Here is a 17,746-nt window from a genome sequence, read left to right as displayed (position 1 = left end):
TCCAAAGGCAGCGCATGGAGTGCTTACCTCTCTGCACTGCAAGTCCTTAGCTCCCAATAGCCAAAATACAGTTACAGTTGGGGAATGGAGGCTGAAGTCCATATCATATAATAGGTACATACACCTTGCTCTTAGCATGTTGTCAACAGCAAGTTTTTCTCAGCAAAGACATTATTGATAGTCAGTGTTTTACTGGTGAATAAAGGTGGGGAGAAGCCTCCCACCACCACTGTCCACAATCTGAGGGAACCCATCACTGCCTCCACCGTGTGACAGGAAGGGAGAGCAGAGGCTGGCAGGGGCTAAAGGTCCCACCTTGAGTTTTTACTTTAAGAAGTTCCATCTCCTGTATGTCAGTTATATTTTTGTCTGTACGACCAAAGAAGTGACACTACATGATGAACCAATTCCTGTGGCAATGAGAATCATGTTTATAGGTGAATGCCCAAACCATGAATTCAGAACTAATGGTGCTAGGTGTCTCCTGCAATTAAATTTGGCCAACAAGGGTCAATAGCTCTCAGTCAAGGTAGTATTGAGATATGGATAAATAAACTCACAGAACTTCCTATTCCCAGTGCAATCCTACTTAAAGTAGGGTGACTATTAGGAAACTTACCATAATGCAATAAAAAATTTTGTAGAAGGATGTTCCTTCCCTGAATAATGGTAGTTTCCCAATTTAATGCCAGCCCACAGTGATATGGTCATATATTTTTATAGGCAGGGAAGATCACAGCAGAGGTGAGGTGGCACAGATTGTTTGTGTGTTTGGTGTGCTAGTACCAGAGTTTCTGGTTGTCTCATTCCTTTCCAAAACTTGAACAAGCAGGCTCAAAGTTGTCACATTTTCCTTCTTGCCTAAAGGCAAATTACTACTATTAATAACAGTGTTTAATCACAAATAGTTCCTCTATCTCTGAAATTGAAAGAGAATTACCTTTTTTTTTTTTTTTTTTTCCTGTCTCAGGTTTTCAGCTCATATTAAAAGAATGAAAATGACTTTTGTGAACTTCTGGCCTGTGGTGCTGTTGATCTCTTTGGGGCTCCTTTTCCTCAGCTTCACCTACCGTTGGCCCCTGGATGTGCAAGGGGTACTATTTCTCTAGCAAGGTATTTCTCAGTAGCATAAAAGGCACTGATGTACAGGTAGGGTTTGAACTGTGTGTTAGTACAAGAGATAGCTGAGGTACAGTTAAGGTCATGGAAGACTGGGTCCTTCAGAGGACTTGTGCAGATGGCTGCTTCACCAGCTGAGTGTGATGGATGAGGATGGGGTCACTTGGACTGTAGATACAACAGTTGGTGAGGATGATGGCCATATGCTTTGAATGTGCTAACTTGGTGGGGTCTCTAGCTTTAAGTAAACCTTGGAGTTTTTTGCCACAGATGGATGACACAAACATTGAGGCAGAGTCTGTGCTGCCCCAGGCTGGGTAGTTCTTTGCAGGGAGATCAGGAGGACTGGTCATACAGCAAGGCACTTGTTGGCATGACTGAGTGAGACCTCTAATGTTCTCTTAATTCAAGTTGTTTCCTGGAACCCTCCAAAACAGGTTCTGAAGAATATCTGTGGATATCTGCAAAGATGGAATTGATATTGTCATATGACTCTTTGTCATATGAAATACGTTATAGACACTCATGTTTCACGGCTCAGAATGGGGATGGGCAAAGGATTTTAAAGCAGTAAAGGGAGGGATATGTTGTTTTGCTTGTTCACACACACACACAAAAGCTAAGCTATTAAGCCTAAGAAGATTGCATGGCCACAGCCCGCACAGGGTATTTTATTTTTCAAGAAAAATTGAAGTGTGTTTCAGAACCTGGTTTGTTACCCACAGCTGAGTACCCCATTATAATAAGCTTAGCTGCATCTGTGCAGTTTAGATCCCTGACCCAAAGGGAACACCTTTCTTGGCCCTGCTTCTGTGATGAATATTTGATTACTAGCTCAGTTGTTTAGGTTACTTTTTTCCTGCTCTTGCCTTGCAGATGTTGCTGAAAATCTTTTTTCTTGCCACTCAACAGTAACAAATATGGCTTTTGGCTTCATAAAGACCTGTGAAGACCTAATTGAACCCTGGGCAACTGGTGGCCTATACACAACCCAAAGGAGACATCTAATTGTTCTACACAAAAGAGTCACAATAATGCACTTTCCACTGTTGAAAATACAAATTTATCTCTCAGCACATACTATGCAAGTAAAATAGGCATATTCCAAATGTAAGCTCCTGTTCATGCTCCATTTTTAAAGACTCCCCCACTCCCCCTCCCCTCCATATTTGTACAGTAATTAAATTATTCTTAATTTAATATCTAATTCTGGTCAAAGATGAAAAGGAAAAAAAAATATCTGCCAGAACTTACTTCTAGCATTTCTTGCATGTGACCCATTTATCATGTTGATTCTGAAGAGAACAGCACTCCCGAAGAAATGATAAAAATATTAATAGTTTGGATGACCATGTGGGCATGCAGAGAGTTCCACTGGGATTGAAATGCATTGTGCTTAATACATATTTACATAAATGCCAAGGATTTTATAGTCAAAAAGCTGATACTTGAAAAGGTTTATACACATGCTTAGTGCATTTGTCATTTTGAGCAAGTGGTATCCCAGCAAGTCAGTGGACTATTTGCATTCATAAAATTAATTACATGCTTGCATCTTTTGTCCTTGGTCCTTCCAATGGATTTTGTTGTGTGGACCCAGCACTCATGTAGAATGCTACAGAGTTTACTGGATCCCATGCGGGTACATTGCCGGAGCAGAGGCAATTGACTTACAGGAGACATATTACATTGAAAAAAGTGGGGTAGAAAGAGGCAATCACTTTCGAATTCAGTCCCCAACTTTCTCTGTACATAAATACACAAATATGTGTGATAAATTTTCTCTGTACATAAATGCATGTGATATTTTATATATATATATATAAATGTTTCTTAGCAGCATATACACTGCACTAAGAATATGTTAATGGAAAATGATTTTTGTGCTTAATGACACCTTTAAAAGAGCCCCCCCCCCCCCATTTTGTCAAAAGAAACCAAACTATTTGGTAATAAACCCAGTAGGGAGGAACTGAAGTTGAATGAAAAGAATCTCCAAGTGTGATATTTGCTTAGTTCCTTGAATTTCTTGTGATATTTTGAACCCAAGGTGGGAGTGTAAGTACTGTGTATTTTATTTTCCCTCATTGAATGAATTATTCTTTTAGGTTTTTCCAGATTACGTCTTAGGTTTTTGTACCCTTACTTGCTCACAGCTTTGTCATAAGATGCCTTTGCAACAACCCTACAGGAGTGCCAGCCATTAAGGTGTAGGCTGTGTTCTGCACTAGGCAGACCACCTGCAAAAGGTGCCTAACAGCAGCCTCCAAGGCCACTCTCCTCCACACAGCCAGGATCTAAAATCTCTTGGGCAATTTTTGTAATCCTGGTCTCATTTGAGAGATCTAATGCTTTCAATACCTGAGTTATGTACCTCTAAACAGGCTGATTACAGTCCTAAATGAATTTGTACTACTTTCAGAACTGCATATGTTTTATCTCTGTCCCAGACCAGTCCTACTGTTATTATTACCTATCATATTTACTGGGCAAATTCAAATTAAAAATAAAAATCTAGAGGAGTTCGTTACTGAAAATAGACTAGGCCTGAACATGTATTTTTATTTTTACCTCTTTTTACTGAGATCTTCATAAATACAACAAAACTTGACAACATACCATATGGTGCATAAACTTTAACTCACAATACAATCCATTGTCATAAAATTACATCCACAGACCAGTCAACAGTCTCTCCTGGGACACATCAGTGAACTCATTTTACTCAAGATCTGAAGTCCTTCAAAGCCACAGAGTGCATGCAGAGCAAAAATTCCCACAGAGTGACAGAGGGAGTCCCATCTTATAAATCCCAGCCCTATCATTACAGGCTCATAAAAAGATCAAAAAGAATGAAACATGCACACAATCACAAAGTAAACATTTTCAAATAAAATGATGCTGGTAACTTAAATCAGGTGAGGATCTGATCCCCAGCTTCTTCTCAATGGGAGGTACTGTAAATGCTACATTAAAAAAAGCAGGACAGAAGGAAGAGGAGGTTTCAAAAGCTCCACGCTGGTCTAACTGACTCTGCTGAAGTCAGCCTCAGCAGGAACTAATGAGGCATCACAAGTACATTGGGAAATCCAAACAAATGCCAGATAAGACAACCCCAGTCCAATCAAGGACATACAAAAATATATAAAAATGGTACTAATTAAACTATCATTTTGAAAGCAAAACTCTTTAGTTTTCACAGACTTCTGACTACTTTTGCCATCCTGTCAAGAAAAAAAACACATATACAGGCAACCCTGAGTTGTTACTTGATGGTCACATAAACTGTGACAATCCTCTCAAACAGGTAGCATTTAAAAAAAATACAAACCTCCTCCTCGCCCTCAAAATGTGACCTTTCTTGTTTGCTATGCAACTGTACCAGAAGCCTTTGCTCAGACCTCTCCCAAGCCTTCCAAGCAATGTAAGCAAAATCTGTTGTTTCCTGCCACAGAGCGAGAGGGCTGGGTGGGGATGGTGGAATTTCCTGTGCTATCAAAAAGGAAGAAGTATGGGTTAGGTGTGGTGTGAAGAGCTGGTGCCTGTTAGAGAACCAGGGCTTCTGTGAAGGCCATGAGAAAATAAGATCGTAGTGCTGGGTTAGTCTGCCCTCCCCTGTGAATGCTGCAGTGCCCTCCTGAGCTCGGAGAGGCCAGCAGGGATATAGCCCAGTGATACATCCCGGTGTCCTAGCCTGTGGGGTACTTATGGCCAGAACAGGATCTACTCAAAACCGTGACAATCCTCTTGGAGAAAAACAACCCAAAACCTAAAAAACTAGTTCCTTCCTTCTTTCTTTATTTTATTTTATTTTAATTAATTTTAATTTTATTTTATTTTCATTTGCTTCCTTCTGCCAATGTCCCTCCACTCTTCCCGTTCCTGAGCAGATGCCTAACCCGATCCCTCTCATTCCCCTGCAATGGGGTAAAACCCATTGCTGTCATAGGCTTGGAACACATTTTGAACCTGAAGTGTCCCTGCCTGTGCTGCATGGTGTCTATGGAAGCAGACCATGTCCTTTAGCTACTAAATATTGCACTTTGGGTATGCTAGTCCTCAGAATATGACAGATTTCCATGTAGCAATGAAAACCGGACTCTTTCTTATCCCACAGCTGCTGGATAGATAATAAGGCTCACTGATATCCCCTAAGTACCAAAGATGGAAGAAGTGTTATCTCATATCTGGAGACAGATAAGAGAAGCAGCTGTCTGGCTGGAACAGATAGAGGTCTTTCAGGTAACATTTTTTCTCATGCATGATGATTGAAAGTAATGATGGGTCAGGGCCTATGTGCTGTCATAGGTGAAGACAACTTCCTAGTTTCATTATGACTGTATTCCTAGTTAGCTTGGTATTTCATAAAGTATTTTGATGTATTAAAAATGGTCCCCAAACATCCCACATCCAAAAGCAGCTTCTGAAGGCAAAGAATTGAACAGGGAATTTTCTTTGTTTGTTTTTCTTTTTTTCAGCCAGAAAACAGTATTTAGTTATCTATCAAAATATGGGTATGCAAGGACTGGCATGTAATGTGGCTTTTTTTCTTTTTTTTTGGTGTGGCAGGATGGAGGGCTTAAAATTGTCCCTGTATTCATAGAGAAAGGGCCATATATTAGCTTAGGAATAGCTGCAGGCGCTATAAGAGGTGTAAATCTTTTCTCTGTTTCATATTCCTTAAGTCTGACATTGATTCAACTGTCCAAAACTGGCATCCATACCTTGTCTTGACTTCACAGACTTCCCTGTCTGAACATGAAGACATGCTACTAACCAACAGGATGAACATTTCCAAGCCTACTTTGAGCTGCTGCCTATGAAATGAAAACAGCAAAAGAAACAGAAGTCTTACAACCTTTCTCTATCTGAACTGTTAGAGTGCTGCCTTGTTCTTATCACCCAGCTTCAAAGTGTTTCTAGAAATACAGAATATGAGTGTCTGGCCTTCACAGGACACTTTCAAGCGGAAAGAATAAAAGGAATAAAGATGTGCTGACCTCATTTGTCCCAGAACTGTTTCTAATACAGCAAGAATAAGGTTCATAAAGCCTGAAAAACAAGATATTTTGCATGTCAACTTCTAGATTTTGGTCTTCAAAGTCAACTGTTGTAGTCTCCACAGGAAGTGTATCTAAGTGGCTTTTGTGAATGTGACATGCACTAATAATACACCTTAAGAAGATGATTCCATTATCTATTTTCTGTCTTCTTCATAATCCACTGTTGGGACATGTTCCCTGAACTGATGACCCTGGCCACATAAACATGAGAAGACCCTACTGACAACAACTGCATGGGATATCAAGGCCCATTTCTCCCACTGTGGGTAGTCACTTCACATAATCCCTCAAATAGTTTAATGATTCTTTCTTAATTCTCAAGAATTCAGTCAAAGTAATGCATATATGTAATCAAAAGAGAGCAAGGAAATGCAGAAAATGTAGGAGGGCTTAAAGGAAAGCAAATTAAAATACATTGCAGAAGAACTCAGATGAGATTGCAACTTTGCTATTAGTCCATCTGTGTGCATTGCAGCTAAAAAGATTATTTATTTATTTAGTTATTTCTATTCTTTCTTACTTGTGGATCTGCATTTTTATTAAGTACTACACAGTATCTTTTTGAGACATCAGGATTACCCTGCCAAACCAGATCTTTGCTCCTAATGTTGAGATTTTTGCCTTTGGAAATTGCCAATAAGTGATACTTCTAAGTAGCTAAAGTCCCTCTCAGTATGCTTTAAATGTGGTAGTTTAGACATGAAGGAAATTCTGAAAAAAAAGAAACTTGGCATCAGAATAGCTGCAGTTAATAGAAACAAATGATTATACCAAGAAGCTGGAGAGACAGTGGAAATGGAGTGGGCTTCTAGTCTGACACAAGTGAAATCCTAACCAGAGAAGGTGCAAGGAAAGGAGAAAAAGAGGTATTTTTCTTAGATATTGAGTTATGGATTGCTGGGAAGACGTTTGAGACTTGAAAGACCAGTGCATGCAAATTTAAATGATTTGCTTGAAAGATGGTTGCTCAAAGAAACTTTGCTTGCAGGTGAAGCAGAAACCTACAGTCTTGGTATCATGTTGTTTCTTTCTCTTTGTGGGAGAAATCTAATTGATTAAATATTTTCTATTTGAAATTTCAGAGAGGGGAAAGAGGAGAAGTGGAAAATAAAGAGCAATGGGAATAAGCACCAGTGCTTATAAGAGGTCAATATTATGATACTGCATGATACATCATCTTTAGTTAATAATAATGAAAAAGAAGGCTCTACTGTTGTGAGGTGCCGGAATAAGGTGAGAATTCCTTGCTGACCCTTGTGATTAGATTAAGCACTGAAGCATGAGTTTTATTTTCCTCCTTTTGACTAAAGAATTATTTGGTCTCTTTAAAAAATCTAGCAGTAAATATCTCCTTCAATTTCTTCAAAATTTTCCAGTATTTTACTCCATCTTTTCTTTTTAAATTTGGGGGAAGCATAAAGAAAAAGGATGGATCTATTTTTACTCCATCAACACAGTTCGATCTCAGCCAAAAGCCAAAAGATCTAGTGCCCAGTGAAAAATGATGGGATACCTAGGTATTATGTTCTGCTTTCTCTCAGGCTGCATAACCTACATTTTTGAAATCTCTTGCCAGATCAATCAATCCACATGGAATTTACTCTCAGGTACTTCAGAAACCAGCAATAGCTAAAACCTTTGTGATTATCTTCATGAGCTTATAGAAGATGAGCAAGTTCCTAGAGGACTGGCAGAGAAGTCATTATACCTACATTTAAAGGGGGGTGAGAGGGATGGGAGTAGGGGGAAGCAATCCAGTGAATTATAGGGCCTTCAGCCTAACTGCAGTACTTGGAAATTTACTGGAACAAACAACCAGTTTTTCTGTATCTAGAGGATAATGAGGTACTAAGGAATGGATAGCTTGGCTTTGCAAAGAACAAGTTGACAACAAACCAGCCTGATCTCCCTCTTTTTGGTAAGATAACTAGCCTAGCAGATGCAAGATGAAGAAAATGCAACACATCTTGATTTTCCTAGGATATTTTACACAGCTCCCCAACTCATTGTCAAAGGCAAGATAGAGGAATATGGCCAAGGTGAAATAAGAGTAAGGCAGACTGGAAAATAACTCAAAGAGCAGCTAGCAGTAACTCAATTTCTCAGCTACTGGGAGTCAACACCAAGTGGCCCCCCAGGATTTTGAGCAGGTTAGATTTAGATTAAATATAAGGAAGAAATTCTTCACTCAGAGGATGGTGATGCACTGGAACAGGTTGCCCAGAGAAGCTGTGGATGCCCCATCCCTGGGAGTGTTCAAGGCCAGGCTGGATGGGGCTTTGGGCAACCTGATCTAGTGGGTGGTGTCCCTGCCCATGGCAGGGGGAGTGGAACTGGATGATCTTTAAGGCCCTTCCAACCCAAACCATTCTATGATTCTATGATGATTTTGCTTCATGTCCACTACTATTCAATATTTATGTTAACAGCATGGATGATGCAGTATAAAATATGAGGATGACATCAGGCTGGGAGATGTTGTAAGCACTTGGGAAGATGGGGTTAGAATTCAAAATGATCTTGAAAAATTGTAGAAAGGGTAGGAAATCAATATGAGAAAATTCAATAAGAACAAGTAGAAAATGCAAGCCTTAGAATAGCAAAATCAAATGCCTAGGCATATGGAGATGAATAATGGCCTAGGAATCAGCACTGTAGGAAAGAAGCTGACCAAACACTGAATAGGAACCAGCACCTTGATGCGTGGGTTGTGGTAAAGAAGGAAAATGCCATTCTGTTTTCTATCAACAGAACGTCATGTGTGTTGTGTGTTTCATTTGTGAAGCACTTGTGAAGCATCCACAGCATAGAAAGTCAGCATATCACAGATTAAAGATGTGGCCAGACTCCCAAGCTGCTCCCAGGAAGAAAGCAAGAAATTGGAACAGTAGTCTGGAAAACTAGGACTTGTGAATAGGTTATAAAATTGTATTTTCTGAGTCCAGAAAAAGAAGATTTGGAACATGGAATAAAAGCAGACTTTAAAAAAGTGTAATATATATTAACAAGTGTAATAAGAAGAATGGTGATCTACTTTTTTTCTTAGTTTCCAGGAACAGTGGAAGGTGCAGTAAACCTACTTTGAAACAAGAGGAATTTAAGTTAGAAGCAAATCAAACCTTTAGTATAAGGTGGGTAAAGTATTGGAAGAGATGACTGATAGAAACAGTGAAATCTGCACTTTTGTAGCTTTTAAGAAAAGGTTAGAGAGTAGGCTATTGGATGTTCTTTTGTTGACTTTTGATCTTGTATCAGAAGCAAAAGACAGAAAGAATTTAGAAAAGTCCTACATTTCTATGACCCCAAAACTTATAGAATCACATCTTACAGTGCAAAAAGAAAACACACACAAAAAGAAAAAAAAATAAAAACACAAACACACCCAAAAAACACTTTTGAGTGCTCTAGTCTTCCTCTGTCACCCTTTCCCTCCCTCCGCAGTTAGCCTGAATCCACATCTGCTGTGAATAGCCTTTACTAGGTAAGTACTCAAACCAGTTGCTTTTACTAGGTTGTAGAGGCGTGGATAATACTTTTAAGCATATGTGAACATAACAGATGAACCCTAGGATGATCAGAGCTTCTCATGATAATTAGAAAAAATATGAAGAAAAAAACCTCATGCTTTACTTGATCATTGTAAGTAACTGGTCTTTCAAGGAGGGGAGATGACCAGAAGGTGCTTGGCTGTGATTGCTTTACTGTGGGGCTGACTGGGAAGAGTGCCTTCACCCCATCTGCACTCTGATTGCTCCCACAGGTCTCCACTTCTATAAAGCACTAATTTCATGACAGTCAAATCAGATCCAGAACCTTGTATGCCTAAATGCCTTTTTTTTTTTTTAAATTATCCCTTCAAGTAGGAGGTTGTACCCTTGTTCCCTGTATAAGTATTTTTGTGGTGTACTCCGTAATCTCTCTATCCACACTAAGCTGTCGCCTTATTTCATAAAATGATCATCAAATGATGTTGTATTGATTCAGAAGAGGCTTCTCTTTCTGTATGTGTTAACTGAAACTCTAATAAAGTCTGAGTTAACATACAAAAGTGCTAGCTAGGCTGAACTCCCTGCAGCTTTGTAAAAGACCATTCTTCCCTGTCACCTTCCAAATCCCTGTATGAGAAGATAAGGACTACCCGCCCACTTTTCTTATTGATTCCTGCCTCAGAATATAAGTTCACGGTCTAAGTATCCAAGTGAAAACAATAAACCAACCCTTCCTGTTAAGTAAAACAGATTTTCAATAAAACAAAGTTTGAGCCCCAGTGACTCCATTATAACCTGTACAACATCACGGGGTACACTAAGACAGTCCCCTTTCCATTAGTCAGTTAAAATATCAGAGAGCCCCTAGCTATTTCTGCATTTTAAAAATGATCAGAACTTACTGTAATGGTAGGTGCTCTTTCTCATGTCCTATAAACCCACTTTTCTGTTTATCTAAATTCACTTACAGCTGGCATTGATTCACTTTTGGCCTATACAGTCTTAGAGCAACGCTCTAGATTATTGCATTTGATCTTGGATGAGCCTCGTTTCCATAGCAAGCAAAGTGGTTTTTTGTGCAGAAGACCAAATTTTCCCCCAGAGTCTCTGACCTAGTCTCTAGGTTTGAACAGATTTTGCACAGCACAAATCTTACATGCTTTGCCTATTTGCACCTTCCAGTACGAATATTCATGTGAACAGAACCATGAAGATATGACCTGCACTTCCACAGAGGCACATAAAAGAATTACAACACCTCACCATATACTTTGTAGGCACAAATGTAGCTTTTGCATTCAAAAGGCAGAGTTAAATGCCTATATTATATCATTTGTGTCCATTAGCCTATTAGTTGTCTCATTAGCAAGAATGAATAACTGCAGGCATAAAATAGGTCTGAAGAAACTAAAATTTTATTCGGGTACTATTTATATTACTGTGACATTCTTTGGGATCGAAATGCAGTATAAATTCATAGTATTACCTGTCAAAAATCTATCACCTCATCTCCAGCCACTAGAATATCTTTCCTTCAAGAAATACTTTTCCTGCCAATCAGAAGATAATAAGCAAAATACAGCCTAAATGAAATTTTCTACTTTTTAATGTCAGAATGATCTCAACTTGCATAATAGAAGGGGACTGGGTTTCTTAATCAATATTTGATTCACCTAAAATAAAATAGTATAATATAATGTAATAAAATATACTATTAAGTAATGTAATGCAATATAATATGACACATATGGAATGCATAGTGCCTGCTTTCCCTAGAAGATATGACACGCTTATGAATATGCATCATTTGGTAATACTAGGAAGGGCAAACCCAACACACATGCAACTCACATCCATAACTACTTGGACAGCTTCAATGCATGGGGACTGTAAGTCACCTTTAAGTCCAGGGTTTGAGACACATTCAGGAAATGATCGGATTTGATTAAAGTCAGTTGCTTCTGATTTCTAGATAAATATTGAAGGTAGAGTAATAAACCAGTGAATGCGACTGACTCAGGAAGCTACAGAGAAAAGCTGTATTTTCAGGATTTAAATAGAGAAGCGTTACCTTGCAAAACGCATCCAGGGAGAGCATTGCAGACTGCTGGTGTGACGTGTTGACATGGTGGATTGGGCTGTCGTGTTTCTGCTCAGAGACAGCCTCAAGCATAACACTGTACAAGGCTGGAACAAGGTTTTCTGCTTGTCCCCTGTTTTCTACAAGACCTCTGTGCTTACCTACATGTTCCACCTGTCCCAGCTGGCAGAGGTGCTATCTGGGGTCCCAGAAGACCCTCTTCTCCAACCATTTTGAGAGATGAAGGATCCTCTTGCTGCTGCTCTGGGCAAAAGTTGGGCACTCTGGGGAGTTCGTACACTTAATATTCAGGCAGAGGAAGGCTTTCCTCACCAGGAGCTGACCCAAGGGCTGTGCATCCCTGCCTGCTCTGGCCTGTGGAGGTCTCACGGTCCCCCTGTGACAGGGTCACTGCACCATGTGGGGCAGGTGGCTGGCTGGGAAGCCGGAGAGATAGCCCCAGCTGAGCAGACAGTGCAAAATAATCACTGCTCCTTGTCCCGTGCCAGAGGAGGGAGGAGGAAGGCGAATACTTTCTCATGTGCAAGAGCCGCACTGCTCCGCTTGTGGAGGCTTTCACCTGTCTCTGCAGCTTTCCTTATAGGACAAAGGAATTTTTCTTTAATGACCTTCCCCACACACCATTAATTTCAGTGGGTGGGCTCTATAGGAGTAGTTACTAGTCATTTTGCTATGAAGAAAAATTGAATAAACTACAAAAATGTGAACAGTGATTTGGAAAGAAATACATCAAGGACAATAAAACTTTTGATTTCTGGTTTAACATTCATTCAGTATTTCAAGATTAGCTGTAGTGTCTGTCTAATGCTGTTAGTTAGCATAACTGAGCTTCATTCACTGTAACTATTATTTTCAAACACATATATTGCTATATATCCCCCATTTTGTTTTCCCACAAGGCACATTTCAAAACAACATGTGCTGTTTCGGATGCAATACCATATCAATCTGATTATTTCGTACATAATAAGATATGCCCTAAGATAGAGCACTGCAAGATATTTATTTAGAAGGACACCTTTGATGTTATGTGAACTAAAGAAATCTTTAAATTCTACTGAAATAAAAGTGAAATTCAATGTCACTATAATCAATCTTGATCCACTGCAGGAGTCAGGGCTCCGTACGAGTGCCATTCTAATCTACTTCCAAACACAAGTTTCCAACTAGACAGTCAAGACACGCGGATTAGCTCTTTGAACAGGAATTTTCTGAAAGCACAAATAGAAATGTATGTGCCTAACGCCTATTTTACAAATCAACTTTTCAATTAGAAGAGTTTTACAACTTGTTTAAGAATAACTTGTCCATGTCACTGTCAGTCTTAAGTAATGTATGGGTTTAAAATTAGAGCCTGCTTGAACAGACTTTGAAGAGCAAATAATGGAATTATTCCAGAGCCTTTTATATGGATACCGATGACTGCAACAGACAGCTACTTAATATTTCTGAAGAACTGTTTCAGACAGCTTGTCCAGATCTTAGAGAACACAGCAGAATCATTTGTTTCTTACCAAGACAAAAGTACAATGCTTTCTAGATCTTTCCAGTTTTCAAGCAACCCACCATATTCAATGAGAAGCAATGTAGAAAATGAACTTTTTGCCACAGAGAAAAAGAAATAGTAGCTTTACAACATACCTTTCGCGATGTTTGCACTTCTCTGTGCTCCTGCCACTCAGTTTACACACTGCCTTTCTCTTGTGCACTCCTGGGCAGTACAACAGGCTCTTCAGCAGCTCTGTCCTCTTTTGAACACAATCATCTCTAAAGAAAAAGTTTCATTTGTATTATAGTATGCGGCAACTTTCAAGGAAAAAAGAAAAAAAAAAGACATCACCACAAACCAATCAGAATATTCTTTGTCTGAAGATCTAGCCTCTTTCTCAACTGATGCACTAATATGTGAATGAGGCCAGTAATCCATGAGGTGAGGTATACAGAAGCCATTCACTAGAAAAGATGCCAGGAGAACATAAGCTACATGGGTGGATGGTGGGAACAATAGCAAACATTTCAAGTTGAGGTGGCTGGGAATGAATAATGCATGTGTTGGGGAAACAGTTGCCCCATTCTGGCATGGGGAGGATGGAAAGAGTGGGCGTGGGAGGTATTTTCCTGATCAAGTTAGCATTTCCAATTAAAATCATCATCTGCATAGACCCAGAAGACATGGTATGCCGATAAAACAATGCACAAATATCCGAGGGGGAACCAATTACCGTTATGTGAACCCACAAAGAAAGCAGCTCAGATGCAAAAATAATATTTTACATAGGGAGGCAGACATGCACAAATGAAATGAAAGGATGAAGAGAAATGTTAGCATGCTACGTGTTCTTTTGATCTGATGTTTTTTAGATATGCCGTATAAATGAATGCTTCGTATTAGCTGAACCACCCTTTCAAATTATTGTTAATTAAGTAATAATCCCTGAGAAATCTGTCATTACCAACAGTTAGGAACTGGTTTATTATGTTTGCCCCAGGCTATTAATGCTCAGACACAATGGCCACTAATTGCAATAAGAACGAATTTCCCTAGATTTATACATGCATCTTCTCACTATCTGGAGGCATATTTTTGTTTTAAAACTTTGCTTTTTAACTTGTGTAACTGGAGCAATGGTCAGTCAGAAATTCTCTAATCATTCCTCACAGAAATCATCATTAATGAAAAGAAAGCAGGTTTTCATTAATGTTTTACATTATTAATTTTTTGTTGCAGACAACAACAGCAGAGGTTATAATCCCTATAAACAATGCATCAGCTCCAAATCCAGCAGTGCTAGCAAAAGCATTTTCAATCAATGCAATGAGCTTTGGATCAGTCCCAACAATTCCTTTAAAAACAAGGGAGGGGAGGGGTGTCAGTTGTTATTTTCTGAGCTTGCATTACCGCTCTTCTTCCGTAACACATTATTAAAGTAGTGAGAACCCATTTCTGGGATGTCAATGACCGAACTATGACATTTATTTCTGTCAGTTGTTTTCCATGTAGACAGGCCAGCTGGCCATATGAATTATTACTAAGTATTGTTAAAGAGATAAATTGAGAAAATTAATCCAGAGGCAGGGAAAAAATCTACCTGGAATGTAAAGTGATTCGCTCCACAAACACTTTTCCCCTCTGCTCAGGAGCAGAGTGTAAGGAAAAAGCCTTAAAGAAAAGGTGCCATTGTCATTGCATTTTAAAAGCATCCACATGACAATTTTAAAAGAACTGCCATTTCAGCTATTTCTTAAATAACCTCTTTCTTCCTCCATAATCATGTAATGTATTTCTTTCACCTTTTGACTAGCAATTTTTTTTTTTTAATAAACTTACACACTCATTTTGCAGGAAATTATATTTTAAAATGCTTCTCAGAGATGTTTTATCCTTACAGTTTCATTTGGGTTGAATTAATGCTGAATCCTGATTTGCAAAAATAGAGAGAGAGGAAGAGAGGGAGAGAAAGAGAAAAAAAAAAGCTTAGCTTGTACCCCAGCTCCAAAATGCACTTATCTTCAATTCACATTTCCAAATCAATCTTATGGTAACCTTTATCTGTAATAACAGAATTATTCTGATACTTCTAAAACACATACAGCAGCAGTATAGTTATCTACCGGACTAGATAGTCAAATGACTTTCCTCCCCCTTTCTTTGCCAGTTCAGAGTTTGTTTTCAAGCCTTCAGTGCTGGTTCTCACTTGATAGTTTTTATTCTTTTATTTTCTTTTTTCTCTTTTTTTTTTTTTTTTTTTTTAAGGTTCTCATCTCTCTTTTTTCCCCATTAAGATTCGAATGGGCTGGTACCTCAGCCAATATGTCTATACATGCCTGAATAGACTTGCAGAAAAGCGGGGTCTCCTTTTGTCTGGGCCCGTATGGCTGTATGTCATTCCGCACCGATAGGCAAGGGCTTCTCTCTCTGTGGGAGATTTCCAATAATTGCCAGAACAAATTAAACTGGGGCTTATCTGTTCCTCTCTCTTTTCAGCTTGAAAACGGAGGGAACTGAGAAACAAGACCAATTTTAACTGGTGACAATGCACCATAGAAATAGATTGGATACAGCTTGTGTGAAGTCATGTTGTAGTCAGCAGTGGCAGGACACTGCTTTGAGGAGTGAGGTGGTGTCGGGCTTCATGGACCCAGCCGGTCCTCCGATCTGACAAAGAATAAAAAATGAGTTGGGAGGTTACGAGCAGTCCAGATAATCACCATTGTGACAGGCAGAGAAGACGGGAGGAGTATCTCTGGTCATTCTTGAGTGGACTGGGCAGCCCAGAGAAGCAGAGACAGAGTGGACTGCAGTGTGTAAAGAGGACAGACATGGCGTATCTTGAAAAAAAGACATGAGGTGTCCAAACAAGTTCCGATATTTCCCTCCCCCCAGCCACTGCCATCTACATAGTTTCCCACCATTTTCCCACATCTTATGCCTCAGCCTTTGGGCAAGTGTCATAAAGTACAATGTTAAACCTCAACAGACAGGGAGAGGAATGAGGATGAGTTCTGCCCCGCCTCTGTGGTGAGCACTTGGCTGTCTGGGGCTGAAAAGGGTGTTTTAGGAGATAATATAGTTATCAGACACATATTTTCTATAGCAAAGAGCTGTCATCTTCCTTTGCAGATGAGATAAAGTGAGTTCAAAGTGCTTTCTCCAGGCAAAGATAGACTCAAAGCTGTGCAGAGGAAATGAATTCTTTGACAGTGTCTGACAGACAGAAATGTGAACCATCAGATTTGAAAGGGACCTTTAATTCTTGGGTCTTCTGAATGCCAATGAGAAATATTAGGATCTTCTCTTGACCAACATGATTACTGCTATCACACAAGAATATGTCAAACACCTTTCAACACACTGTTGTCAGTCAAGCTCTAAAAAGCCATCACTCACTGTAAACTATCTTCTTAGCTACCACTCTGCCTCAGTCAGGCTCTGCCAGCCTCATAGTCAATGAAAAACTAATATGAAAAAAAAATAATAATCCAGAAGCACTTAGTGTTAGGTTTTCTTTTCTTTTTCCCTCAAGCTCTCATGTTCCTGATCCGTATCAGAAAATCAAGAAAGAAATTGTGATACAGTCATTAATGCAGACCAGGGGGTGTAACTTCAGGCTACAGGAACTGGATGCAACATCTATTGGTAAGGTCATCATACAATTCGTAGGAAAATACACATATTTATATTTTTCCCTTAGGAAAATCTTTTTAAGGCATTGCCATAATTGAACCATCTGAATTAGAAAGGGAAAGGGCAAACATTAGACCTAAAGGCAATAAGGAAATAGGGAGTAAACTGACGGTTGATATGGCACAGAAAAGGGGATTGAAGGATGAATGTGGGAAGAGATGTGGTGGGAGATAATGGTGGGCAAGAGTAAGGTTCTTTTCTGAGAGTAGACAGAGAGGCTGGTCTGTAAAGCCTCTACACCACTCACAGCTGATTTGGAAGATGTGGGTAAGATGAACAGTTGATATGATGTACAAAGCCCCTCTGTTTTAATGCTACAGTCCCTTAACCCAATCCTTTTTTAGGCAGCTCCTAACTGTTCAACATTTTCTAGGTTTAAGATTCACCACCCTCTGGTATGATTTGCCAAACAGCTGATCATCTTCTGCTCATGTCAGATGGATTCTGAATATACGCAGTGTTTAAACTACCAAAAATTCTGAAGCAGCTTGAATAGGGCATCCAAAACCAATGACCTCAGTGTCTCAGTTCCTCATTTACAAGGTAGGAATAATGTGGTAAGAGCACCTCATCTCACCTGAGCAACGAAAAGATGCACCTAAAATGGTGATGCCAAAATCACTAGTCATTTTGTCCATTTTGTTATAAAGGTAGGCAGAGGCAGAGGATTTGAAAACAGTTACAAACTTACACCTATAGCTGGATAAAATGTTTAAAACTTCAGAAGAGGAAGTAGACCACTTCAAGAGTCATATCAAATTTATTGAGATTATTAAGACATAAAATCTTC

The 17,746-nt window shown here is 39.3% G+C and overlaps 2 protein-coding genes across 5 annotated transcripts in view; both read right to left on the bottom strand.

Annotated features, from left to right (window-relative positions):
• The window catches only part of CDH20 (cadherin 20), a 341,808-nt gene that overhangs the window by 39,857 nt on the left and 284,205 nt on the right, over nt 1–17,746 (bottom strand). For all 4 annotated transcript variants that reach the window (XM_080579278.1, XM_080579280.1, XM_080579281.1 and 1 more), the window contains one exon: nt 13,413–13,538. The gene's annotated coding sequence lies outside the window, so the exon portion shown is untranslated. The remainder of the gene's footprint in view (nt 1–13,412; nt 13,539–17,746) is intronic.
• The window catches only part of LOC308190706 (uncharacterized protein), a gene marked incomplete at its 5' end in the record, with an annotated part of 341,409 nt that overhangs the window by 265,266 nt on the left and 58,397 nt on the right, over nt 1–17,746 (bottom strand). The gene's annotated exons all lie outside the window — the stretch shown is intronic.

The sequence above is a fragment of the Anser brachyrhynchus genome (genome assembly GCF_964034855.1).
Source record: "Anser brachyrhynchus genome assembly, chromosome: 2".
Classification (NCBI taxonomy): domain Eukaryota; kingdom Metazoa; phylum Chordata; class Aves; order Anseriformes; family Anatidae; genus Anser; species Anser brachyrhynchus.
Note: the sequence above shows the minus strand (reverse complement) of the source record. Positions and strands in the feature narration are given on the sequence as shown.